Source organism: Girardinichthys multiradiatus, chromosome 6 (assembly GCF_021462225.1).
Source record: "Girardinichthys multiradiatus isolate DD_20200921_A chromosome 6, DD_fGirMul_XY1, whole genome shotgun sequence".
NCBI classification, from domain to species: domain Eukaryota; kingdom Metazoa; phylum Chordata; class Actinopteri; order Cyprinodontiformes; family Goodeidae; genus Girardinichthys; species Girardinichthys multiradiatus.
This window is the reverse complement of record NC_061799.1, coordinates 10270898-10298836: the sequence shown is the minus strand read 5'-3', so window position 1 is coordinate 10298836 and position 27939 is coordinate 10270898. Positions and strand designations below refer to the sequence as shown.

General features: G+C 38.6%; 1 long non-coding RNA gene across 2 annotated transcripts; it reads right to left on the bottom strand.

Annotated features, from left to right (window-relative positions):
- Nucleotides 1-24275, bottom strand: LOC124870497. 2 transcript variants are annotated; one of them, XR_007038789.1, is made up of 7 exons: nt 24121-24275; nt 23566-23767; nt 18417-18560; nt 13657-13791; nt 4780-5058; nt 4480-4695; nt 1-431 (listed from the first exon to the last, which is right to left on the bottom strand). It is a non-coding gene; the product is annotated as an uncharacterized LOC124870497 (long non-coding RNA). The 2 variants fall into 2 exon arrangements; XR_007038790.1 differs by lacking the exon at nt 13657-13791.
- Nucleotides 24276-27939: the final 3664 nt, after the last annotated feature.

Genomic DNA, 27939 nt, shown 5'->3' with positions numbered 1-27939 from the left:
GGTTCAAAGGAGAAATCCAGGATGGCATTGAGGAGGAGAGGTAAGTTATTATTATAAAAAGTGGAATATGGTTAATATATGATGGAAATGATGGGTGAGATGGTTAGCTTACTGATGGAGAGATGGTGGAATTCCAAGGGAGGAAAGTTAGTACAGAGGTTGAGATTGCCAGGTGGTGGTGAGTGGTGCTTGTAATGATTTCCTTGTTGCTCATGAGAGGCAGTGCATCATCAGGGGGTGGACAGGCAGGTGAGTGGATGGTTGTGGAAGGGTCCTGACACAATGAACCAGGGAAGCAGCCAGAGGAGCATCCAGAGAAGTGGTGAGGAGATTTACAGAGGGAGTTTTAAGGTAAGTTGTTCGATGAACTGAGCGCGTTGAGGCAGAACACTGGAATCCAATAACAGAGTGTGAACTGGGAAACTGGTTTCCTGGAGAGGACACAAAAAGAGATAACCATGGAACATCAAAGTATGCAGGAACTATAGGGTCGTCGGCCTGATTACCACCCATGGAGCAAAACAATCTGGCATCTGCCTCAGGAAATGTGCTCCTCTTTAAGCTCCTCCTTATTGGGCTTGACAAGCCCCAGCTGTGAGAACACACTTGATAGTACAGCCCCGCAATCAGAGGAGGTAGAGACAAATCCCCACACACATCAACCTGCACACAGCCCTACGGTTATGCCAGCCTCACTGTAAACTGCTTTTTAGGATTTGCTTGTTCTGCGTATGAATTAAAGAGGGTAGTATGTTTCGTGTTTCCCAACAGAAAATGATTTTGGAATAATAGCTTATTGCATCCATTGTTGATCTGCTCGAACCCTAATGCCATTTACAACAGCTTCTAGCTGACTTCCTGAAGGAGAAGAACTAAAGCACTGAATTGCTGCTTGAAACCAGGCCAGAAAAGTTATACACCCACCTGACTCAGGTCCAACTGTTCCCCTCACAGCTAACTCCATTATGCACTGGATCGGATACTGTAATTACTGCAGTACAGTCAGATGATCTTCCATTTCACCCACTCTGTCTCAGTGACTGAAGTTAGCTAAGTATTTTATTTCATATTAAATGGTGATCATTAGATTTGTTCAAGTCTCTGGGAATAAAAATGGAAACCAAAACAAGCATTGTAATGATAGTATCCAAGCTAAAATGTTAGGTTCTGGATTCAAATTAATACCAGTTGAACTTTATTTACCTGCTGACAAACAGACCAACACCAACTGCTGCAACATACACACACACATACACACACTGTATACACAGTAATGTATAATAATGCGCTTAGGGATAAAAACGCATTACATTTGAAGGAGCCCTATTGCAACCAATTGCAGCTAAAAGAACGCTACTGTGAAAAGAAAACCAAAAGAGGTGGATTTAGCCATTTTTCACAATCCATGTAGGGGACATGGCACATGTGAAGGGCATGTAAAAATATCGGCCACACTTTTCAGATTTGCATTTAAAAAATAAATAAATAAAAAAAATAACTTGAGATTATATTGTCATGAGTTATTTTGGTGAAACAGGACCCTGGAGCGGCCAGGAGAACACAAGCATTATGTTGATGGTGAGGCATGAGAGAGGGAGCACCTGGCATGCAGCAACAAACAGGCTAAGCAATGGTGAAAAGGCAAGGCAACAGGAGGACAGGTAAAGCAAGGATCTGACAGTGAATAAAGGAAACTAACCAGCTTATAACTGCTGGGGAGTTGATGAGTGATGCGTGAACCAGGTGAGTTTAATCAAATGAATTCACTGCTGACAAACAAGAGGAACAATGAAAACCAGAGAGCTTAAATACTGAGGGAATTGGAATGTGAACCAATGAACTGAGAGAGGAGCTAATCAGGAGAATGTGAGACAGCTGGACACCAGGGAACCTAAACAATACAGAAGGAAAATGACAAATTAACACAATGAACAGGGAGTACACGGAGGTAACCAAAACACATCTAAATGAGCAGAAGCAAGTAAACAATGAGACGGAACTAAAGGACATTAACATGGGGGAAACAAGATCTGTAAGGAATATTAACTTAACACATCTAACACACAAAGTAACAAAAACTAAACAGAAGGAATCTAATAAACATGAATGAACAGAAAAGCACCTGGCTGAGCAGAAACTAAACAAACACAAAAAGCTAACAGACAGATCCTGTCAGATCTACTACATCAAAAGCTAAGCAATAAGACAAAAAAAAAGAATATAAAACCAATACATGAAGAACAGAATACAAGTAAAAACCAAGAGTCTCAAAACTGAAGAGTTAACCTTGTACTGAACACTGTGACAAAACCAAAAATATAATCACAAACCAAAGTGAATATAGAAACACAAAGACCCACCAATCTTAACATACAGTATATCTCCTTTCAATTGCACCTCAAAATTATGCTAAACTATCATTGGGTTATCACATAAAATCAAAGGTTGTGAATGTAATGTGACAAGATGTGAAAACATTCAAGACATGAGTCTTCCTAAAGAAATAAAAACCTTAGAGAAAATAAGCCAAATGAGGTACCATATGCAGGTAGAGACCTACCGCCACTGTACATCATCTGCAGACTAAATAGATAAAAAGTTGCGTAAGTATAATGCAGTCAGGACAAGAAAATAAATACATTTCAAATTTTTCCATTTAAGCTGAGTAAGCTCACTAATTACAACAGAAATCTCAAGGACCTAAGAAATTGAAGTGATTTATTGTACAGTATGGCAGGTGAGTTTTCTGTCCAGCAATAAACAGCAGAAAATGTTTAAAGGAAACAGGTGGGCAGCAGTGTGGGGTATTTAGTAATAAAAAATGGTCAGTTTACAGTCAAATTTAAAATTAGCAGGTCGCTGACATATCAAATTGACTCCAAAGTAATATGATCACACAATAGGCTTTTATTCTTTCCATCTAAAATATTAGCTGGGGGCTTGATGTCTCTGCTGTGTCAGCTATGTTTAAATTATAGCCACAAAATACAATCAGACTTTCCATTTAAGGTAAATGTTGCTTTTGCAAACACAGGAAATCAATGAAAAGCCTACACGGCTCCCTGTTTCCCCCTCAGTGACTAAAAAAATAAAAGTCCCGCAGTTGGTGTCTGCAAAAGTCGCAGATCAACATCACTGATTTTCTGAGCTACAAGCTGAGGAGGCAGAAAATATGATGCATCAGGGTGGTAAAGTTGTTTATTGTTTTAACTGGGGGAGCCATATTTTCAACTCAAAGTGATTTGTCAGTGGAGATCTAAATTAAAATGAGTTCTAAAATTAATTGTATAATAAGCTAAAACATAAACAAAATCTGTGAAAAGGGGCTTTTTTAATAAATTGGAGATCAGTGAGAAGGGTTGGTGTAGAAATTAAATTTGCTCACCCTTCAGAGAAAAAACGTTTTAAAAGATAAGCATTGATTTAGACAAATCAAGTCACAACCAAAACCCATTTTAAACAAAATGCAACATCTGTACTTTCCGGACTTTGATTTGTAAGAGGCATTTAGATTTTTTTCAAGAGTTAGCTTTTTGGGTTGGCATTGCCTGTCTAAAACTGACATTGACTGACTGAAAAATATGACCTGCAATTGAATCCCAGGGATATGCAACATTTCATAGTTCTGACTGGCCCAGCTTGCAGTTTTGACACTTCACTTAACATGAATGAGAGAAAAAGATTATATTATATCCAAAAAGAGTCACTTTCATGTCATTCAGGGTTTTTTGCTTTCGAGTATAACATTTGACTTACTTCATACCAGCAGAATGTAAAAACCAGAAGTAACAATATTTTGTAGTTGGGGCCTCATGTACCACGGGTGTATATGTACAAACACGTAAACTTCACATATATGATAATGAACTAAATGTGGAAAAGTGCGCAACCCCAATTAAACTTCATGACTACCATCCCCCTTATTGGCTTGTTGGGATGTGCATGCAATTAAATGAGTGGATAATAAAACATGCATAGTTCTGGTGCAGAAAGTCACCTTAATGATGATATTAAAAGCAATACAGTGTTAAGAGAGTACATTTACTGATTAGAGGATTTTCTGTCTTTTCATGATGACTGACTCATCAGTGACTTTAGGTTTTTAAGGGCATCCTGGCTGTAACTGTCCTCAGAGTTACGATCATTCTTAAAGCATGACAGTACAATGAGATGCGCAATGCCTGTTCCCATACAGCTGCTGACCTCACTGGGTATTGTAGCAATAAAGCCATTTCAGATGAAGCTGGCAGATCGATTGGGACTGAGCCAGTTGACCCTATGTTTAGCCATGCCAGCTAAAGGTATTAGCATGTTAGCTAGGTACAACAAATTCCCATTTAATGCAGAGAAACAAATATTAAAGCACATTTAGCAGTGACAGCTAATTTTCCTTGTAAATGGAACTGTCAATTTTATCTGATGTGGGGGCCTGGTTCAATGAATGATTTATACTAATGAACAGCATGATTTGAAACTCACCATAAGCTGACAAAGGGCAGGGGTGGCTTCTTGGTCAATACATTTCTCAATTCCATCCATCCATCCATCCATTTTCTATACCCACTTCTTCCAGACAGGGTCACAGGGGAATTGGTGCTAATCAATGATCTACAGGCGATAGGCAGGGTACACCCTGGACAGGTCACCAGTCCATCAGCGAGAGGCAGGGTACAACCTGCACACACCCATTCATACCTAAGGGCAATTGAGAGAGACCAATTAACCTAACAGTAATGTTCCTGGAGGGAGCCTTAGTACCTGGATAATACTCACGCATACATGGGGAGAACATGCAAACTCCATACAGAAAGATCCCCAGCCAGGAGTCGAACCCAGGACCTTCTTGCCCAAGGCAACAGTTCTGCCAATTGCCCCACCGTTCCTCATTTCCAAGCTTTGGAGGGCGGACAGGTATGCTGGAGGTTATGAGCAAAGAGAAGCCTTGAGGTTGCCAGCCATTGTGATTTGAATCCACAAGGCTATGGCGCGAGTAGGTTTGAGTCGTGTATCACAGAAGCATCTCAGAGAGAAGATCCAGGGAAGAACTTGGGAGGTACGCTTGGAGGTAGACAGAGAGATTAGAATTAGCATAAAATAGGAAATTCAATGATGTTGTTTATAGCAATACATGAAGGCCTAGAGGTACCATATGGGTTGACACTCCCATGTGGTACAGAGTGGATCTGAGTTCACAGTAGATATGTAAATAAAGACATAGGTAACTTTTAAAATGCCTTCTGCATACATTTACAGTAGTAGTTGGTGGATTCCATGTCCTGTAACCAGGGACGTGCACAGATAGACGCTAGGTGGTGCTAGAGCACCTGCCCTTTTATCCTTTGGAGAAAAAAAGTGACCTCCTGAAATCTTTTTTTTTTTTTTTAAGTGTGTAGTGTGGGGCCCAAGGTAAAATTTCTGAATTTAAAGGCCTATAATTCCAGTGCCCCACGTTTTATTCTTTATTCTTTTAGATTTTATCATTCATCGCTTCTCTGCTCCTCTGTTTTAATCATTCTCCGTTTCCCTCAGCTCCCTGCCGTAATTTCTCAGCTGTTTCTCATTTTCAACTGATTGCTCACTCTCTGGTTTTCATCTCTGACAGCTGGATTCTTCCTTTACATTGCCTGAAACTCTGCCCATTCTCCTTGTTCTGTTTCTCCTGTGTTCCACTGTAATTTTGCTGCTTCATTTATCATTTAACCTTTCTACTCACCACGCGGCTTGACTTCCTTTGTATGTGCTTTGGTCTTACAAACAACCTACACATCTTGACAAAATGACAACCTTCACACAAAAGAATCTGCACAAGGCTGGAATGAGTTTCATACAACATCAGCTAGAAGCTTGGTGGGAAGGTGGCTGCTAATGAAAAGGCTATTGGGAAATGGAGGAAATATAAACTGACATCAGTTTATATTTCCTCAGTCTGGAGACCTGCGCAAAGCCTTGCCTCATGGGGTAAACATTTTCTTCAGTTGATAGGTCAGCCCACAGTTACATGGAAGCAAGCTAGTTAATGATCTGAAGGCAGTTAGATCACAGCATCAAGAACATTTGGTAACACAAGAACAATTGGCAAGGCAACACTCTGTGATAGATTGATATCTGATAGCCCTCTGCTATAGAAGGCCTAGTTTCCCTGGTGAACATCTAAATGATTCCAAGAAGGCTTGGAAGAAAGTGCTGCTGTCAGACAAAACCTAACATCAGCTCACCCCACAATTACTGTAGCAAGAGAAAATCTGAGTATCTTCAACAAAAAGAACAGAAGTGAAAAATAATGTTTTAGGGCTGTTTATCTGCTATGGATACAGTTCAACCCTACTGCATAGAGGGGCCAATGAACAAATTATTTACTGCTAAATAAGATGCAAACAAAAAAGATAGATGAGAAAGAAATGAAAAAGAAAGGATGAGTTTTCAAGCATCAAAATATTAGATAAACTGCTGAGACAACTGTGGACTGGCCAAAGAAAATGCATGATAAAGTCTTGCAGTGTTGTGAAGTGGCTTAGTCAGTCTCAGACCTCAGTCTTACAGAAAACCTGAGGAGGAAGCTAAAGCTTTGAGTTGCCAAGATTCTGTAAAGCGAAGGGGGTCAAAATCCTTCCTGTAATGTAAGAAAACCTGCTGATCAGTAACAGAAAATAAACTATTGCTGTGCTCGCCAATAAAAGGTTTTTCCACCAAGTTTTAGGACAAGAGTGTCCGACTCCCTTCCCCAAGAGCCAGTGTCCTGCATGTGTTAGCTTGGTTTCTGCTAGCAACACGGCTGCAATAATAGCTGAATTATCTCCTCAGTATTTCATCAAGTTCTGCAGATGCCTCATAATGGAGACTTCAGGCGGATCAAACAAGTATCTCAGTCAATGACAGGCAAAACAATAACTTCTGTAATGTCTATTTTTCTTTTTTTTGTTCTCGTTTTAAAAGCCCCTATAAGACTTGTATGTGCTTTACATCCATGCTGACTGGGATGTACAAAGGAATTGTGGTTGGTTTATACATATACACCGTCTCACACATCTGTTAGTGTTAGTGTAAACAATTAGTGTATGCCATTTTGTCAATCTGAGCAGATGTCATGTATCAGTAGGAAATCCACATAATATAATACATTTTTAAAAGGCCCCTGAAGGAAAATCACTTGACATGAGGCTCTAACACATAAAAAAGAAACCCAAAACCTTTACATGCAGGGAGGAGTGGCATTGCTTTTATGTGTTGGGGTAGCAGCTTATCTACACCTTAGTGAAAGCAGTTAGATAAGTTAGATAAGGAAGGTTAGCTCTGTCCTAGGATGCCCTCTGGACACAGTGCAGATGATGTAAGACAGAAGCACTCTAGCAAAAATTAGATCAGTGTTGGACAGTGTCTTTCACCCCATCAATGAAGCTGTTGCAGAACTGGAGAACTCCTCCAGTGACAGACTGCTGCATCCTAGGTGCAAAAAGGAGCATTATTGCAGATCCTTCCTCCAAGAAGCTGTTAGACTTTATAACTATCACTGCTCCCAACATGCTTAACAAGTGTTTATAACCCTGCTGTTATTTGCACAGTTTTCCACCTTTTATTAAAAAAGTGAGCTGTTTTTTTTTAAATGCACTTTTTGTACTTTTTTTCAAATTTTCAAATTACCCTGCTCAGTTGCGCATTTTATGTTTTTTTATAAAATTTATAAAAATGTATTTAATTTTATTTTAATTAGTTTGCCATTTTTAATAATTGTACAGTAATTATTCATTATTCTTATGTGGTATTTTTTTCCTTTACTGTTCAATCTACTCTTACTTTTTGATTTCTTTTTTTTTTTAATGTTTGTGAGCACCTGTTTGTTTCAATTTGCCTTTTACGGTGCTGTTGATGCACCTGAATTCCCCCACTGTGGGGCAATAAAGGATATGTCTATTCGATTCTATTATTTTCTATTCTATTCTAATATAGAACGGATGTATTGGGGGACTTGGGACGCTAGAGACAAAAATGGATCATGGAAAAAAAGCAACACAGAACTCTGAATTACACAGTGATATGAGATTGAATCAAAAACCTAAACCCAAAACTTGACTAACTATGACGCAATGAACCACCAGCAAAAAGGAGCAAAATTTCTCCAATTCCACAAAAAATTATAAAAACAAAAAACAAAATGAGCCTATTATGGAAGTGAAGGTATTTGGAGTCAGAAGGGCTTTGAGAACAGAACAGATGGCTTTAAGTTACAGAGCATGTGGATCAGCACCAGTTTAATGAAGTTAGAATTCCTATGTATACCAACTTTTTAATCCCTTGCTATTAGTTTTTTAGCTAGGCTTGATTTAATCTGTTGGCAAAAAGTTGGCATTTCAAAACCACATTTCCCAGACAATTAGAGTTCAGAAACAGGGTATTATTCTGTTGATTACATCATTTCCTGCATCACCTTTCCAACAATAATAATGCAATAAGTAAATAACACATTTATTAAGTGGTTTTACTTATTATACAGTATGGATAGTCATACATAATAGCACAGAAAAAGACGAAATCATCTCCAGAAACTTGCAATTTTTTTAGTGATACAGTCACTACAGTGACTTGCAACAGTATTGAGCTTTTTCACATTTTTACATCAATACATTTTATAGACCAACACAATGCAGAGCATTACTGCAAAGTGTAATGAAATGGATGTGGTGTGTATTTGTATTAACCCCTATTTACTTTGATGCCCCAAAAACAATTTAGTGCAACAAACTGCCTTCAGAAATCATCTTATCACTAAGGAGTGTCCACCTGTGTGTAATTTAATCTCAGTATCAATACAGCTGTTCTATGAAGGCCTCAGAGGTTTGTTAAAGAGCATAAATGAATAAACAGTATCACGAAGAGCAAGGAACACAGCATACAGATCAGAGATTAAGTTCAGGAGTAATTTAAAGTAGGCTTAGGTTATAAACATCTCACAAAGCGCTGTTTAATCTAGCATCTAAAAATGGAAAGAGTATGGCAGAACAGCAACCCCACCAGGACATGGCCTCTTACCTAAACCAAATAAATATTAATAGGAGAAGCATCCAAGAGGTCCATGGTAACTCTGGAGGAAATGCAACTCAGGTGGGAGAATCTTTGTTAGTTGCACATACTATAAAAATGGCCTTTATTGAAAAGGAAAATCTTTTTTGTAAAGAAATCTATTTCTGAAATAAAGCACTAAGTCCTGTTTGCAGTTTACCATAAGCCACATAAGAAACACAGCAAACATAAAGGAGGGTGCTCTGATCAGATGAGACCATATCAACTTTTTGATCTACAGTACAATTTGTGGCAAAAAACTAGCACTACACGCATGCAGCTGTGGCACAGGGGTTAAAACGCAACCCATGTACAGATGCCTTAGTCCTCGATGTGGCTGTCATGGGTTTAAGTCCTGGCCTGTAGACAGCCACTAGTGCTTAAAAGAAAAAACAGAAAAAATAACACTACACATCACCCTGAACACACAGTCCCTACAATGAAACCAGGTAGTGGCAGCACTGTAGACTGTAGATTGCTTCCTTTCTGAAGGGACAGGGAAAGAGGGCATATTAGATGGTCAGATAGATGGTAACACAGGGCAATCCTGGATAAAAACCTGTTAGAGGCCACAAAAGACTTCCAACTTCCAACAGAGCAATGACCAAATGTTAAGTCAAGTCAAGTCAAGTTTATTTATATAGCTCTTTTCAGCAACAAGGCACTCAAGGCGCTGTACATACGAAAAAACATTGCAATGATACAGAAAATCAAACAACAGAGGTAATTAAAAATAAATAAATAAAAATAAAATAAAATAAAGAGAATAGAATGATGGATAAGAAAATGAAAGGAAAATTGGACTGAAAACGTAACTAGTAGTGTTTAGATGGCACAGTCAAAGGCCACCCTAAACAAATAAGTTTTTGATCTAGATTTAAAGCAACTTAGGGTTCCGACTAATGTTAGTCCCTCTTGTCTTTTGTAACCCTTTGCCTCACCTGCCATCTCTACCGACTTTTACATTTCCACATTCCTGAAGTACTCTTGACACTATACCTCTTTTTCACACAGCTCTTGCTTCTCATCTTCCCTTTTTCCTTCTCCTTGCTGCTCCTGACTTTCCTCCTGCTGCAAGGAGTAATTTAGCAGCCAGTGAGTCCTGGGCCTAATCTGTCACTACAGACATCCCAGCAGCAACACGAGTGATTTCCCACCGAGACCACAGACACATCTAATCACATCCTCAGGGACACAAGAAGACTGAGGGCTTCGGCAAAGAATTACAGGTGAGGAGAAAGAGGAAGCAGAAGACTATTAGCTAAATAGATAGGAATACATTTAACTGTAGTTTGGAGGAATTATTTTGGTGCCGCAGTTCTCAAGGAGGGAAGTGCTGCCTCTTCCAAGGAGCTCATGTTTAATTGATATAGGTCATTAATAGCTTTATAAGAGCCGCACATTAAGTGGAAGCATATGTGGTCATATTTCACAAATGTGTGGGGGTCTCAGACACTATGTTTAAAAGTCCAAATCTGATTTTTATGTAAGGTTAAATGTCCGGAACGACTTGTGATGAGCAAATTCATGCCCACAACAGTTTGCTTGTGACCCTAAGCTGTTGTAATTTAATGAAAACTTTAATTTAATAAAGAATTTTTATTTATGTAGGAATTTCCACTTTTTTACTTCCCATGCCTCAACATACAAAGGGTGTTTCTTTACGCACAAGCTTTTAGGGGAAATGCTTTAGGTTATGTAGAAGAACAAATCGTTGATATACAGACATACAGAGATATAATGTTACCAGGAAACAGATATGATACGAAAGCAGTCTGGTGCCTAAACCTAGGGCTTAAATGTCTGGATTTTCAACAGGTTAATTCAAAAAGAACCCAGATTTACTTGAACAATTTTTTGTAAAGCATTTGTAAAGCAAAATAATTTTTGCAATTACTACAAAATATTTTTGTAATAAAAAAAAGAGCACCACATTTCATATAAAATTAAAGAAACATGAATTAACGTTAAAGAAACTAAATCAAGGTGTTAATTTAGTTTGGATAGGAACTAAATTTACACACAATTTCATTAATATGTCATGGTCTCCAATATTATTGTAAATCACTCACCGAAGGCTTTTTGCTTTATCATTTATTTCTATAAGACTTGCTGATTTGGCTTCAATTTCATCTCTTCAACAAAGGTACGTCTCGTTCTGCTGAGGATCTTCGCAAACAGAGATGTTTGCTGAGGTGCTAGCTCGTTTCCTCTATGCCTTCATATTGTTGATTATTCAGGACTTTTTCACTTTGCGGTTCTAACTTATCATGTGTACAAAAACTCACAGAAAGAGTTGTTCTCCTTCTCCAAGAACTTAACAATTTGCTTTGAGTATTGTAATTATAAATGATCAGCTGTGTGCTATGCAGTGCTCAGTTCAGCCTCAGCTGTGCATGCCCATTCAATAACCGACCCCAGCCAGGGGTCAAGTAAATTTGTTGGGCTTGTTCTTGGCACTCAGACTGGTACTGAGTGCTACTCTGTGGAAAGGACATAGGGGAAAAAAATTAAAGGATGTGGTGTGGCCAACTTAGCAACTTTGTAGACTATTATAGCAACTGTTTGTCAAGAGTGACTAGAGACAAATCCAGTGACTTTTTGTGGTTTCCTGGAGACTTTAACCTGAAAGCACATAATCTTCTTCCCTGTCTCAATCACTCACAGTCCAGTTATCTTACAGATGTCCTGTCTACATGCTGTCAGATCAGGCAATGTTTACCTCTCTGTGGACAGAGTGCAAATAATTTGCTCATGCACAAAGCTCCCTTTGAGGCCTCATTTTCTCACATCGTCATTGACAATTTTCTCTGTTCTCTTTTTTTTGTCCAGTTAGATTGGTAATAAACAGTTGTAAAAACAAAGAACATCCTACAACAGTCACACTTTTGGATATTTAATCTCAATTTCATAAATACTGAAAAATTCATCTATATTAACAACAATTTAAAGCTGAAGAAAATAGCTTTTCATTTTCATTGTAAATAAAATTAAGAAAGGAAGTAGATTGAAGTAGATTGCCACTTTAAACCCCTGATATTTAGTTTGTTGTGGTTCTAAGAGTGTTCCTGAGGCCTTCAGAAAGAAGACTATAGCAGTGTATGAGTCTGTTAAACGATTAATGGGAACAGTTTATATCAGCCATTCCACTGTAAAACAAAATAGTCTGCAAGTGGAGGACATTCAAAACAACTGCCAACATGGTCATGTCTGGTTATCCAAGCAAATTCACCCTGAAAGCAGACTACAACATTCTCAAACAAGTACAAATACATACAACAAGTCTCCAAATACCTAAACATTTCATCACAGGACCATTTGTAGGCTCTTGCTACTGTTGCTAAGAAAGTGCATTCCTCTAGGAACTCCAGTTTAACTTCCACTGCAAGGAGGAAAGTTTTGCTGTTTAAGACAAATATGAAGGTCAGACCAAAGTTTGTCAGAAAGAACATAGACAAAGACCAAGGCTTCTGGAGCAATGCTTTTTGGACAGATTAGTCTAAAATTTTATTTTTTGAACACCAGACTAGAGGTAATGTGTGGCATCAACTAAATACAGCATTCTAGGAAAGGCACATATCAACTGTGGAGCAGTTAAAGGGAACATAATTGTCACGGTTCTGTCACGGTTAACTTGATATTGGACCTCAGAATGCAGACGAGCAGGCAGCGTGATGGTAAGTGAAAAAGATTTAATAACGAAAACTCACTCACTACAGGAGGCAGGAACAAAACAAACGGGCAGGCAAGACAGGCATGGCATGATCAAAAAATAAGACTTGAGCATGAGAGCTAGACATGAGCATGAGAGTGAAAGATGTTTCCGCAAAGACTAACAGAACAGGTGTGAATATATGGCGTGAAAACCAGGTGGAGTAAGGAGACAGATTAACTTGAAGCAGGTGAACTGAATAAACTTAATTAACAGAACAAAACGTGACTGGAGCAAAACAGAGACTCTTGAACAAAACTCGAAAAACATGAAGCAAAAGCATAACCAGATCCGAAAACTAAACTTGACAAAACATGAACAAGACGACAAAACAAAAGCATGACCAGGAAAATAAACAGAAACATGATTCAAAACTTGAACAGTGAAAAACATAAGGAAAAAAACCCAAAACCAAAAACCAAACAACCCTACATCATGTCAATAATATGCTTTAAAATCCTTCCATTTCACACTTCAATCATTCAGTTGTGGTCCATATTTTTAATATCTCCTTCGTTCTGAATAAATTGAAAATCAGAAGCCATCAGGACCCAGACATTTCCAGGGCTATCTAAAGTCATTTTTTACTGATTTCAGTGTGAGAAATTTTCCTTTCAATTTCAGGTTTGACATGAACTTTGCGTACATTTTTAATATTTCTACCAAAGCACCTGGAACATGAGTGCAAGATAAATAGGATCACTTAGGAAATGTTCTCGCTTGGCAGAGCCCGTTTTCTATTTAATGGATAGTTAGGCATAAAACTACAAGTCCTCAGTGAACTTTCTCCTTTATGTAGGTAATTACTACTGCAAGGTTAATTCACTTGTGCAGTCAGCTGTGCTATAATGGATGGTTACATTTGTCTTCTGATATGTACTAATATTTACCTTACATATGTATTTACTGTTCCATGGGAGGCTGGTGATGGTGAGCACAACTGTTTCCATGCCCACATGTGAGAATGTCCTGTTAGTATGTCCAGTTGCTTTGATGGAAAGAACAGGCAACCTCCCTCTGTCAGCCTGAGCACATAATGTAGAAAAAAAAAAAAACTCATTTCCACATTACCCCCACATGGGTTCCTCCCTGATTAAGATATGGTGGATGGAAAGGGTGACAGAGAGGTGACAGGATAGACCTTCTGTTCATTATGTGCCTGGATGTGGTGTTGTTAGCTCTCATGACTGATAGGAGGAGACAGCTGAAGGGCAAGGTGCTGGGTACGCTTTGAGTGTGTGGACCTTTTGTTAAATTGATTGTGTACTAGTCTCTTTTGACGATGTATTTAGTTGTGAGACGTGAAACTCTTTTACCCTGAAATTCACCTAAATCCCATTCTCCTGCTTGCAAAAGGGAAAAGTAATAATTAAAGTGTACTGTTTACATACACTGATGATGAGCATGAATGTAACAATAACTTTAGTCTTTTAATGATGTATTTGAACTTTTTTTTATTTTGGTAGAATGATTTCACAACATAGAACTTGAATAATGTCTTAACCAAAAATCAGGTGCAATCTTGTAGTCATGAGAAAAATATAATTTGGTCAGATTTAAGAATTTTTTTTTTTTCACTTGCCTTTCAGGGCTTCTGTACTATGGAAAAACAGAGGCTAAAATTGACATTTAGAGGCCAAAATTAATATTATATTCATACCCAAGATGAATGTATGCAAACGTTCGACCAGAACTGCAAATCCCACAGGACATCCCACAGCATATCCCAAGTCTTTGACAGCAGGGAGAGTGGCTTGCTGTGCTTGCTGTCAGTATTTTCTCTTTTCAGGAGGTTGTTAAGTTTAAGTTGGCAGAAACCTTTGAGAAGTAACTTAGTATTTACTGTAGACTAGGTAGCTGGACGTGCTAGGTTGCAGACTGATTATATCTCTAACAATACCAGATATTTTTGTTCTGTGTCAACATTGAGAACACAGCTGTCAATTACTCATCAGCTTGTGGTCCACTTAGTCAGATCAAGGTGTTTACAAGCAATTTTGATCAGGTTATCATTGGCATGCAATTTCCAGCAAAGCTTTTCTGACAGTCAGATCAAGGTGGGAGAGACTGAACTTCATTATCTGTGTTCCACTGCCCTGTTTTAGCTGCATGGAGATGCATCCACAAATCCTGTGGGTACATGTAATATTTACAACCTTTTTAAATCAGAGGTTTGAACTCCCACAGAAAAAAAATACTTGTAAAACATTCATCTTAAAATGCAAATTAAAATTGCTTAATTTGCTAAGTTCGATCTTGTCTGGACACAGCACTGATTGATCAGTTGAGTTTGCAATCCTTTTATGCTTGAAATAATTAAATGGCTTATTAAATAAAAGACATTCTGGATAAGGGTTGTCTTACCTAAATTTAAATGATTACAAAAAGTTAGCATCAGTCAGTCATTTTCCACTGCTTCTTCCATAGTGGGTCGCAGGGAAGCTGGTGCCTATCTCCAGCATTCTAAGGGCCTGAAAGTGGGGTAAACCCTGGACAAGTCGTCAGTCCATCGCAGGGCAACACAGACACAGAACCATGCACACACTCATTCACACAGCTAAGGCCCATTTACCTAACAGTCATGTTTTTGGACTGTGGGAGGAAGCCGGAGTACCCGGAGAGAACCCACGCATGCACGGGGAGAACAGATGCAGAAAGACCCCCAGCTGGGAGTCGAACCCAGGACCTTCTTGCTGCAAGGCAATAGTGCTACTAACTACACCACCATGCGGCCCTTAGGTTTGTATCATTGAAAGTACAATAGAAAGAGATGAGGGATAATGAAGTATTTTCAAAGCATTGTGTACTAATCATTGATTACAAACAGGGTCTAAAGCTGCTTTCACACTGTTTATGATCCTGCTATGTTGAGGATCAGGAGCGGAATTAGGGATCACATGGTGAAGGAAGACAGAAAACCCACAATCAACCTGGTGACGAATCTTAATCAGTGCTGACAGTGCTTTGTATCTCTGGATTAAGTAATGTTATTATTGGCTTGTTGCTGCTATATGGCAATATGTGGCACACAAAACTGATGAGTTGGAGCTGTGCCGCTCATGCTGCATACATTTTCAATACATCTAAAAAAATCTATGACAACCTTGACTTAGTTGGAAGTCAAATTAAGTACTCTACAATATTAAACGTGTAGGAATCTGATGCTGGAGCGTTATTTACCTAAAGCGACATAGCCTTCTATGTCAATAAAACACCAGGAAGCTTTGCAATAGTGTGACAGGATATTACACCAATAACTGAAAAAGTGAAGTGTCATGGTCCTTGGGTGTTTTGGTTTTTGTTTCATTTGTGTTAGATTTCTGATAATTTATTTGTTGTTCATGTTGATTTATATTTGAAATGTCTCATGACATATTCAGTTTACTCTGTGTTTCGTTATTTTCATTAAAGTCTTTCCGTATTTTTTAATTCCTTTGTGCTTGGTTTCTTAATTATATCTTGTTTTCTGTTATCTGTATAATTTATAATTTAGTCCCCTAGATCAGTTCCCCCCTTGGTTTGTAGTTTCCTTTGTGTCTTGTTCAGTTCCTTCTTTGTCAATTATTCACCTTCCCTCAGTCTCTATTTGCTCTCTACCTCAGCTGTTCCACATTCCTCTGATTAAGTTCACCTGAATCGTATGTCATTCTCCACGCTTCCCACATTATGAAAGCTTCCTGGTTTTAGCTCGCTGGTTCGAGCTCTTGTATGCTGTTTGGTCAAACTTCCACCTCATGAAACATGAAAATTGTTTGTTACACATGATGGTGAAGTCTCAATTAAATTTTATTTTGTCTGCAGAGCATTTAGGATTAGGGATTGGCAAATATTAAGTGCCATTCTGATTTCTCTACATTTCATCATTATTACACGGTCCAATTTAGCTCAGTAATTAATGATGCTGAGAATATTGGAATTGCATAAACACTGCATTATAATAGGTTATTAAATATAATGTCCTTTCAACACAATACCTACATTTTCCATAGTAGCACTGCAGAACATCAGAAAAGGTTTATTGCAGTACTGTTGAATAAAATTGTGATATGGGTAATGATTACGATTAACACAAATTTAAGAACACGTGTTTTTCTTCTTTTACCATTATAGAATGTTCCGACTACTTTCCGTGAGATTTAGCATCTCTGCAATTAAGGAAATACAGCTAATGAGGAAAGTTTTCTCTTATGCTGATAGTTTTATTGTGCAGACCATTTGCTGGTGGACTTTTCTTTTTGTCAAGTGCGACAAACATCTTTGTGAAGGATGAAAAGCACTTTGAGCTCAAGGGAAACCCAAGATTGCTTAGTTCAACAAAATATTACATGGCATATGATCTAAAATACAGTTTTGCAAGCTGTGGACAGGAACCAGGCTGTAAATGTTAAATATTGGCTCTGCAAAACGCTGTCACATGGCTCACTGTGCATGTAGCTTACATGATCATAGGCAGTAGACCAACAAACAGAATCAGGAGTTAAATTTAGATGTGAACTCCATCTAAAAATACCAAAAAACACAACAATAAAAAAAAAACATACTTTTTTTTTATATCAGTAAAACACGTATGAGGAGATATAATCATTGTTAACAACTACGGTAGGTGCTTTAAAAAATTCAGTATTTCTCTTGTTTGTCAATTTACTTTTACAAAGTCAAGATTATAAATTCTATTAACCACAATCATTTAAATCCAATGAGTGGTTTTCTAATTGCAAGCTTTACGTTGTGTTTTACTGAACTGCAACGGTCCTTTGTAATGTAAAATTTGCTAAGGAACAAATTTTATATGAGCTGAATTTTAGGTTTATATGTGAATATGCTTAAAAGCTGCTGTATGTTTTTGAAAATACTTGTCATACAAAAAAAAAAAAACTGGCTTGTACCTTTTTAAATTTGTTAAACTTAACATAGTAAAACAAAGCGATAATCCTCATGATAGGTGTTACTTAAAGGGTTAATCATCTTTAAGAATGTTGGTATTCCTTTGTAGTTATATGTTTTTTTCCATCCCTATTTGTTTGTTGCAGCTTTTGTTGTGAAGAACTTTTTGCCCTGTCCTGACATTTTGCCATGGTATTGACCCTATCTAAAGTTCCAAGCCACGTCTGGATTTTTGAAATTTACTTTCTGCATTTTTTTGCACAACTGACTGTTATCCTGTGACCTTTGTCCATGGCTTCAACCTTGGAAGTAAAGTTTTGGATTTTCAAACTTTATTTCCTGTTTGGCTCCTGCCTTTCGGTCGGATTTCTTCATTTGTGACTGCTACTATGAGCACATCTGGCACTTCTTGCTGGTTGCTATGGTGACTGTGTTCCAAACATGTTGCTGATATGTGATTAGTGCACATAGAATTTTAGCCAACCAGGAAGAAAAAGTGGTTTTCATTTGCAGATACCTTTAGACAACAATGCCTATTCCTTTCGCCATATATTCCTAAAAATACTAGTCTGTGAAAATATGCAAATAACTCAGTTTACAATATTATCCCTGCAGCTAAATAATGCATTACAGCTTGAAGTGAGGTTAAAGTAGCAACTAGCTGATTCTGTCAGTATTTTTCAGTGGTATAGGGTCACTTTTAATGTTTGTGCAGCCGTGTGAGTTAAGCCATGTTCTGCATGAATAGTTAGTTGGAAGCTCGTACTGTGAGGTCAAGGAAAATTGTTGAGAATCTTCTGGAAGCCAGAGGCCAAAAGGTACAAGGCAGTTCTCATTAAAGCATTGTGGTGTTCTGTGTTTGCAGCAGCCAGTGGGACAGAGGAAACAGCACAATAACTTTACAACTGGCCTGAAAGAAAGAAAGAAAGAAAGAAAGAAAGAAAGAAAGAAAGAAAGAAAGAAAGAAAGAAAGAAAGAAAGAAAGAAAGAAAGAAAGAAAGAAAGTAAGCACATTTTTTTCTCAATAAATAAACAGCAGGACATCACGGTTTGGCTAAAAACAAAATCACAGAAACAAAGGGTTGAAATATAACTGACAAGACAACACACCACATTATTAAAACACCACTGAGAAAAATAATCTGTCAAGTTGTTCATTAACAACACAAAGTCAAACATTTTTCAATCAACAAACTCTTCTCCATGCTAAAACAATCCCACTAAACTACCAAGCAGAATTAAAGAATAAGGAAGACTCATGGGCTATATACAATATAAAGAAGTTTTTCAAAGATGGTTGAAAACTCTGACCGGAAGAGTGATGCAACTTTACCATCCATTGTTTATGTTTGAGAACCAAGGATTATCTTGAAGAATCTGGAAATGAAGTTAAGTTAGTCTTGGAACTAACCTAGGCAATAATTGGCATACCTTTAAACAACCATTCACAATGCAAGATCAGATAAAATATTATTTTAATAAAATAATATTTAAAGAATGATTTGCTGAATAAAACCAACCTTCTGGATGACAAATTCTCAATGGTGTTTAATTAGCTGCCTTTATTTATTAATATAATATTTAAAGAAATATAATTAAGGAAATAATAAAACAATACTTAAGGAAATATTATTTTGAAATAGAACCAAATCTTTGTGGAGAAATTGGCTTGATTGTGTTACCTAGTTATCATGTTTAGTAAAATAATATTTAGGGAAATATTATTTTACTGGATTGAAAACTAACAACCTTTTTGGGATGATCTTAGCAGCCGAGCACGTGTTCTTAGCTGTTAGCAGTTAAAGCTAACAAAAGAAGCTTATAGCTTATCAGAATCAGAATTACACATATACCTTTAAAATACCACTAAAAAAGGGGTTAAAATGCATAGGCATAGACGGCACGTTATGGCCGATCTTCTGTGTTTAAAATCACCCTTTAAATAAAGTTTTCTTAACTTTGAAAACAAACACAAAGACAGAACTACGGTGGCCCTGAATGCAAACTGCATCAACAAGTTACTATACACAACTACAAATTATAAAACACAAATACCTTTTAAAAAATGCAACAACATTTCAAAAAACACAACGACATTAACTAAGCAAAACAACAAATTAAAAAACACAACTACAAATCAAAAAACACAACAACATTTCAAAAAACACAACATTAACCTACCGGAAAAGGTAGTTACCAGTGGAAGACATGAGGTATCACTGATTGGTCGACCGCACTGTTGGACGGACCACAGTTCTTGTTTCGCCCATATCAAGTATGCATTGATGCATCCTTTTGCGGACTTGGGTAAGCTAGGTTTCCCATAATGCACTCACCAGCAGCGGTCAATGGAGAAAGTGAGTGCAGACATTTATTGTTTTTATACCACTATTATTTTCTGACAAAAAGTGGTTTTAAGGCGAGAAAGTTGACCTCAAAACTTCATCCATGCAGTCAGTTTACCAAGAGTGAGCCTAGTTTGAAATGTGCTCCGGTATTTCTGAGCAGCAGAGCGCCGCAGACAGGCCGCAGTGGCTGCAGGCTCAGCGGGCGGCTGGAGGGGGTTTTCACCACTAACCACAGATTGACCTCAGCCAGTCACTCTGTGATTTTCTGCTACCTGTTATTTGTTTTCAGCTGCTGAAAGTTGATATAAAGCATTTTATAATATGTGATGGATAATTGCAAGTACCAGAATGTCAAATATAATATTTGCTCTTTTGAAAATGTTAACATTTGTCCGAGCTACCGCACCCTACTGGGTTAGGGTTAGACGCCTCAGAGTCCCTCCGGTCCTTGCTCCCCAGAAGCGATCACACTCTAAATAACACTTGCTCCTAAAGGAACGACTCTGAAACTGTTTCTAACTTTTAGCTGTGTAATCTAAATAAGGCAGAGGAATGTTTACAGAGATCAACGCTGAGACTCTTGTCTCGGACCGTCGCCGTCTGTACATGAGGGCCATAGCTAGTGATCAAACAGAGCTCTTTCACTTTTGTCTTGGAAGTGGTGGCCTAGTGGTTAGAGTAGTGAATTTGCGTTATAGGCCACAAGTACCCGGGTTCGAAATACAGCCTGCCACTCTGGGTCCCTGAGCAAAACCCTTAGCATGCTCCCTGGGCTGCTTCCCACTGCTCCCTAAGGGATGGTTTAAATGCAGAGGAGAATTTCTTCATTGTGAGATCAATAAAGTCTATATATTATTATTACTTTCCTTGTACATAAAACACGCATTTTCCCAAGATTGTCTTTTCATGTAAACCTACAGTGCCTTGCAAAAGTACTCGGCCCCCTTGAACTTTTCAACCTTTTGCCACATTTCAGGCTTCAAACATGAAGATATAAAATTCAAATTTTTTGTGAAGAATCAACAAAAAGTGGGACACGATCGTGACGTGGAGTGAAATTTATTGGATGTGTCAAACTTTTTTAACAAATAAAAAACTGAAAAGTGGGGCGTGCAATATTATGCGGCCCCTTTACTTTCAGTGCAGCAAACTCACTCCAGAAGTTCAGTGAGGATCTCTGAATGATCCAATGTTGTCCCAAATGACTGATGATGATAAATAGAATCCACCTGTGTGTAATCAAGTCTCCGTATAAATGCACCTGCTCTATGATAGTCTCAGGGTTCTGTTCAAAGCGCAGAGAACATCATGAAGACCAAGGAACACACCAGGCAGGTCTCAGATACTGTTGTGGAGAAGTTTAAAGTCGGATTTGGATACAAAAAGATTTCCCAAGCTTTAAACATCCCAAGGAGCACTGTGCAAGCAATCATATTGAAATGGAAGGAGTATCAGACCACTGCAAATCTACCAAGACCCGGCCGTCCCTCTAAACTTTCATCTCGAACAAGGAGAAGACTGATCAGAGATGCAGCCAAGAGGCCCATGATCACTCTGGATGAACTGCAGAGATCTACAGCTGAGGTGGGAGAGTCTGTCCATAGGACAACAATCAGTCGTACACTGCACAAATCTGGCCTTTATGGAAGAGTGGCAAGAAGAAAGCCATTTCTCAAAGATATCCATAAAAAGTCTCGTTTAAAGTTTGCCACAAGCCACCTTGGAGACACACCAAGTATGTGGAAGAAGGTGCTCTGGTCAGATGAAACCAAAATTGAACTGTTTGGCCACAATGCAAAACAATATGTTTGGCGTAAAAGCAACACAGCTCATCATCCTGAACACACCATCCCCACTGTCAAACATGGTGGTGGCAGCATCATGGTTTGGGCCTGCTTTTTGTCAGCAGGAACAGGGAAGATGGTCAAAATTGATGGGAAGATGGATGGGGCCAAATACAGGACCATTCTGGAAGAAAACCTGTTGGAGTCTGCAAGAGACCTGAGACTGGGACGGAGATTTATCTTCCAACAAGACAATGATCCAAAACATAAAGCCAAATCTACAATGGAATGGTTCACAAATAAACATATCCAGGTGTTGGAATGGCCAAGTCAAAGTCCAGACCTGAATCCAATCGAGAATCTGTGGAAAGAGCTGAAGACTGCTGTTCACGAACGCTCTCCATCCAACCTCACTGAGCTCGAGCTGTTTTGCAAGGAAGAATGGGCAAGAATTTCAGTCTCTCGATGTGCAAAACCGATGGAGACATACCCCAAGCGACTTGCAGCTGTAATTGCAGCAAAGGGTGGCGCTACAAAGTATTTATGCAAGGGTGCCGAATAATATTGCGCGCCCCACTTTTCAGTTTTTTATTTGTTAAACAAGTTTGACACATCCAATAAATTTCATTCCACTTCATGATTGTGTCCCACTTGTTGTTGATTCTTAACAAAAAATTTTAATTTTATATCTTAATGTTTGAAGCCTGAAATGTGGCAAAAGGTTGAAAAGTTCAAGGGGCCGAATACTTTCGCAAGACACTGTAATTTTTCTTGATTTTATGCACACAGCTCTGCAGGAGGAGAGAGAGCACACTTCCAGGTTTAGATGCATTTTCCCACAAGCTTACAGGAATCTTCACCATCATGTCCTGCCATGGTCTGCTCCACTGTCTCCTAATCTTATTTTAAATTTTTTAAACTATATTAAATAGCTTATGATTAGACAGTCAAGGTATCAACTTCCTGTACTTGCAGGACCAGAAATCTGGAGTAATGGTCGGAAATGTGATGTGGAGGGTTCCCTGTAGCCCAGTGTGTGGGAAAACCATGAAAGAGACGGGGGAAAACTCGAGTAGCACACGTGCAACCCCTCCAAGACTGCGGGAGGGTTGCTTATGGATCCAGAGCAATTTAAGGAATAATGAAATTCAAGAATCAACTGTATTACTTTGCTTAGTTGCTAATATTCTTCTATTAATTGTCGTAAGGCCAAACAATTTTTAAGCACAGTTTTTTGATGGGAGTAAAGATTTTAATTTTTTTTAGGAGACAATCATGAAACCATTATTCACTCAGTACAGCATTTTTATGATCAAAAAATAAAAAACCTTTGCTTATATTAAAAGATTTCTACTTATGTATTAGATATTTGTCAAATTAAAATTTTTTCTTGATTTTACTATCCGTTATACATATGAAAATACTCACATTCCCAATTAGAACAGTACCATTTATTGAAACTCCAGGAAAGATATAGCTGAGACGTCAATAAATATGCTCTATTCCTCTGTTTACCTCAGACCTCCAGTGCTTTGCACAGTAATGCTGTTTTTACTATTTGACTTTTTTGCGGAAGTTATGCATTTACAGTTTGATAAAGATGCAAAAGAACCTTTAAGTTGTCCATCATTTATTCACATAAGGCAACCTAGGTACACTGCTTTCTGCTTAACACAAGTTTCACAAAGCTGTTAGGGTTTACACTTCAAAACAATACTGGGACACATACTGGTCAGATCACCGCACACTGTCACAATTTTGTCCAGTAAAACCACCTCCTCACCTTCACATGGCTCACCATGCTCAGTGGCATGTTATCCCACAGCAAGGTGTGTAAACATGACATCTATGGTATTTGTGAACGTGGTGGACACAGTTGATTGGTCGATGCAGAACAGGTGTGCCATATGCTGGATGGGAAGATTCGGCCTCAGGTGCATTCGAGTCAGGAGGAGTATCTGGAAGGGTGAAAGTTTTCGGCCGGTCTGTGGTAAACAGGGAAGGATTTGAGACAGCACACACATCACAGCAACAACACATAACTTTATATCAACTTTCTGCAAACAAATAACAGGTAGCAGAAAATCACAGAATGACTGGCTGAGGTCAATCTGCGGTTTGTGGGGAAAACCCCCTCCAGCCGCCCGCTGAGCCTGCAGCCACTGCGGCCTGTCTGCGGAGCTCTGCTGCTCAGAAAACACCGGAGCACATTTCAAACTAGGCTCACTCTTGGTAAACTGACTGCATGGATGAAGTTTTGAGGTCGACTTTCTCGCCTTAAAACCACTTTTTGTCAGAAAATAATAGTGGTATAAAAACGATAAATGTCTGCACTCACCTTCTCCATTGACCGATGCTGGTGAGTGCATTATGGAAACCTAGCTTACCCGAGTACAAATTATAAAGCACAATTATAATGCATCAATGCATCCTCGATATGGGCGGAACAAGAACCGTGGTCCATCCAACAGTCAGCAATATCTCATGTCTTCCACTGGTACCTACCTTTTCCGGTAGGTTAATGTTGTTGCGTTTTTTGAAATGTTGTGTTTTTGATTTGTAGTTGTGTTTTTTAATTTGTTGTGCTTAGTTAATGTTGCATTTTTTGAAATGTTGCGTATTTTGAAATGTGTTTTTTGAAATGTTGCGTTTTTTGAAATGTTGTCTTTCATGATTTGTAGTTGTGTTTTTTAATTTGTTGTTGTGCTTAGTTAATGTCGTTGTGTTTTTTTAAATGTTGCGTTTTTTGAAATGTTGTGTTTTTTTAAATGTTCTTGTGCTTTATAATTTGTAGTTGTGTTTAGTAACTTGTTGATGTGGTTTGCACTTCAGAGCCACCGTACAGAACAACAACTGAGCACATGTGCTTACAGCTAATCTGCTAGCACTAAGGTAGCTGAGTTTCAACACAAACAAAACCAAACATCATAAAACAAAAATAATGTTTAGATTATTTCATTCTAAATTACTTCTCTCTGCCCAAACCTAACCTCTTAGGTGAACCGTGCTGAGGAAACGTTGTCCGGGCGACCAAGTTTGAAGAAAACATCCACAGTGAATAAAGGGTTAGCTGCAGCTAACCTCCATAGCTGTGGGGAGGGGCGGCTCGCTCTTTCGGGCCGGCCAAACTGCACGTTACTGCTGTAACCACGGTAATGCGGTCCCGTTGTCCTTCCTTCAGACCGGGAAAACTGCTCTACTCGGCATTGTAGATACAGGGTCTCTGCTGGGAACTCTCTAGAACACGGCTTCTGTAGACCTCAGAGAGAAAGTCAAGCACGCTTGTACCTTAATTACCCCCGTTCATGAATGAATACCAGATACACAAACAGCAATTCATTCGTACTTAATTAGTGCATATGATCACGTGATCGTATGACACTCTTGGATCCAGTTTGAAGAATTATGTCTGTTTGCCAGCAAAGAGACATTAGTGCGCTGTGTCTCTTCTTCCAGCTCTGCAGGGCACCAGTGTGGAAGAGACAGAAACTCTTCGAAAGCGGGGTTTTATTCAAACAGTGACGTCACGGGAAGTCCCCTGTTGCCGCTTTTTCTGGCTGTGCTGAAAGTAGGTTAATGCGATTTATTTTGAAAGTTCCAGAAAAGTTCGTACCGGACTTTCATGTTGTAACCATGGCTGTGGTCCCAACATCACAATAGATGGACCTGAATACAAATGCATTAGCCCTTTTCGTATATTTGCTTTTGCAACATTTAGAAGATCATGTTTTATTTGTCTTTCACTTCATAATTATGCACTACTTTATAATTTGACAAAAACAAGCAGCCAAGAGACAGTTTCTTCCTTAATAGTCAGAGTTCCCAGATTGATACTATGCATATATTTGCACTAATTTCGCACTAATTCAACCATGTCTTCTTCTTTTAAGATAATGCTGTATATGTACATACGTACTTGAAAAATCCATTATCACTTCCCACTAAATTGTACATATTTAAAACTTTTGTATGCACAAACTTGACCAGTAAAGCTGATTCTGATCATAAAATCCAAATAAACTTTATCCTATTTTACAATTATAATGTTAATATATTATAGTTAATATGTGTAGTTTATATGTACCAAGGAAAGTGAAGTTTAAATAGTGTAAAATGCCCCTTTTAAATAAGATATAATTTTATTGTTTAATCTAGTAGATGTATACGTAAAGTCAAAACCATCTTTGTATGATAATAAAAAGGTAAATGTACATCTACATCTATATGGTAATATAAACCTATTTTGACTGTTTAAGCCTACTATCTCTCAGTAATGTAACAGTAGTGTACCTGCACTTTTATTAACCTTTGAGGTTTAGCTTGCAGGAAAGAGTAGAGTCATAAAATCACACAGGGGTTATCAAAGTTAGTGTGATGAGCAGCACCTGCCCTGACCTCCCTCTGACCCTCAGCAGGAGCCTTTTGTTCAAAGACAAGCTGCTGGGATTTACAGTGGCCCTGGCTTCAGTTAAATGTAAACATTAAGCACTCCAATCCAAGGCAATTAAAAGCAACACAATGAATCAGAATATATGACCAGCATTTATTTACAAAAAAAAGAACCACACACAACACACTTCCATTTTATAAACCACTAACAATATAATAGAACAATACTGTATAGTAATATATTAGAAATAATATAATAACAGTATTCAGTAATATAAATGGAAAAAAAAAACATGACATAATGCAAAAATATAGAAGGTAGCTGAAAAGGTAAGATTATTTACATGTTAATGATTGTATTTGTGTTTATTTGGGTAAGTATAAAGATCTATTTACATGTTTACATTTTTACAGTCTTATATACAATATTTACAGGTGTGCTTCCACCTCCAAATTATGGGGGTGGGTTTCCCTCTCTCTTCAGCTGGCGCTGTTCAACCAGCCACTCCTCTAAGGATTTGCCACCTGAGTTACTTGGGCAGAAAGTGGCACTGCCAAAGCGGCTATGGCCAAACTCTTTTGTTTTGGCCTGCCCACACTTAGTGCACTTATTAAAAGCCACTTCACGGATATATTTTCTCTTTTCGGCCCCAATGACCTCCTCTTCTGCCCTACGTCGCCTCTTCCACTGAGTGGAGCTGGACACAGACACAAGGGCAGTGGGTGCAAGAGCCACTTGTGTGGCAGGTAAAATTAAAGTTGGAGCCAGTGGAAGGAAACCTGAAGGGTGACCAGCACCTGCTGCCATCACTATCGACCCAGTGTTCACTGAAATAAACTGGAATGGTGGCACAGGAGCTGGGAGTGGAAGAGGAGCTGCTGGGGCGATGGGCCGCACAGCCGTGGCACTAGCAGGTCGTCTGCCTGGGCGCAGCTTAGGAGCCTTTCCCGCTCTTTTGGGGGAAGGACAAACTGATGTTGGAGCCCTGATGTTGAGGGAGTTTGATCCAGCCTTTCCCGTGGAGCTGGAAGCTGTGAGCTGGCCACAGCGATGCCACCCAGGCCCTGGGTAAGGACACTTAACTCCTGGGTGCTCTCCCTCCGATTAAACCTGCAATCAGAAAATTGGCATTATTATAATTAACTGCAATATTGTTCATTCAAATGTCTATGTAAAAAAAAACTACTATGCTTACCATTGTGTAAGAGTCCTCTGATTCAGGACAAAAAGCTGAAGAGAGGTGGCCTCCATCAGGGTGTGGCTGTTCAGCACCAGGTCTCGGATGTGGTGGTAGTCGGTGAGCACTTTTGTCCACCGAGGAAGCCGGACTCCGTCCTTCTTAGTTGGAGACCTGTGCAGTGAACACAGCTTGATGCATAAAACAATACTGGTTGTCCAGTTTGTATAACTGCTTTTACAGATAAGGTTAGAGCTTTGATGAAAACTGGAGTGTCATGTTGTTAAAGTGTGTTTTCTGGTTGCAAAATAACACAAGCCATGTAAAAAGTATATATACGGTATTTAATTTATAGGGATTGCACTCCAGCATTTGCTCTTACCATCCTAAATTCAAATACTTTATAAACACTACATAAAAAGTAAGGAAAAAGATAAATCAACTGAGTTCTTTCACTTTCTTGACCAAATCCATGCACCCTTATTTTTTACAGTGGTGCATCGCCTGAGTATTTGCTTTTAGCTAGACCCAGTCGCGTGCACAGACATTTTGGGGTGCAGGTGCTCAAGTGGGAAAAAAGGGCACCTTGT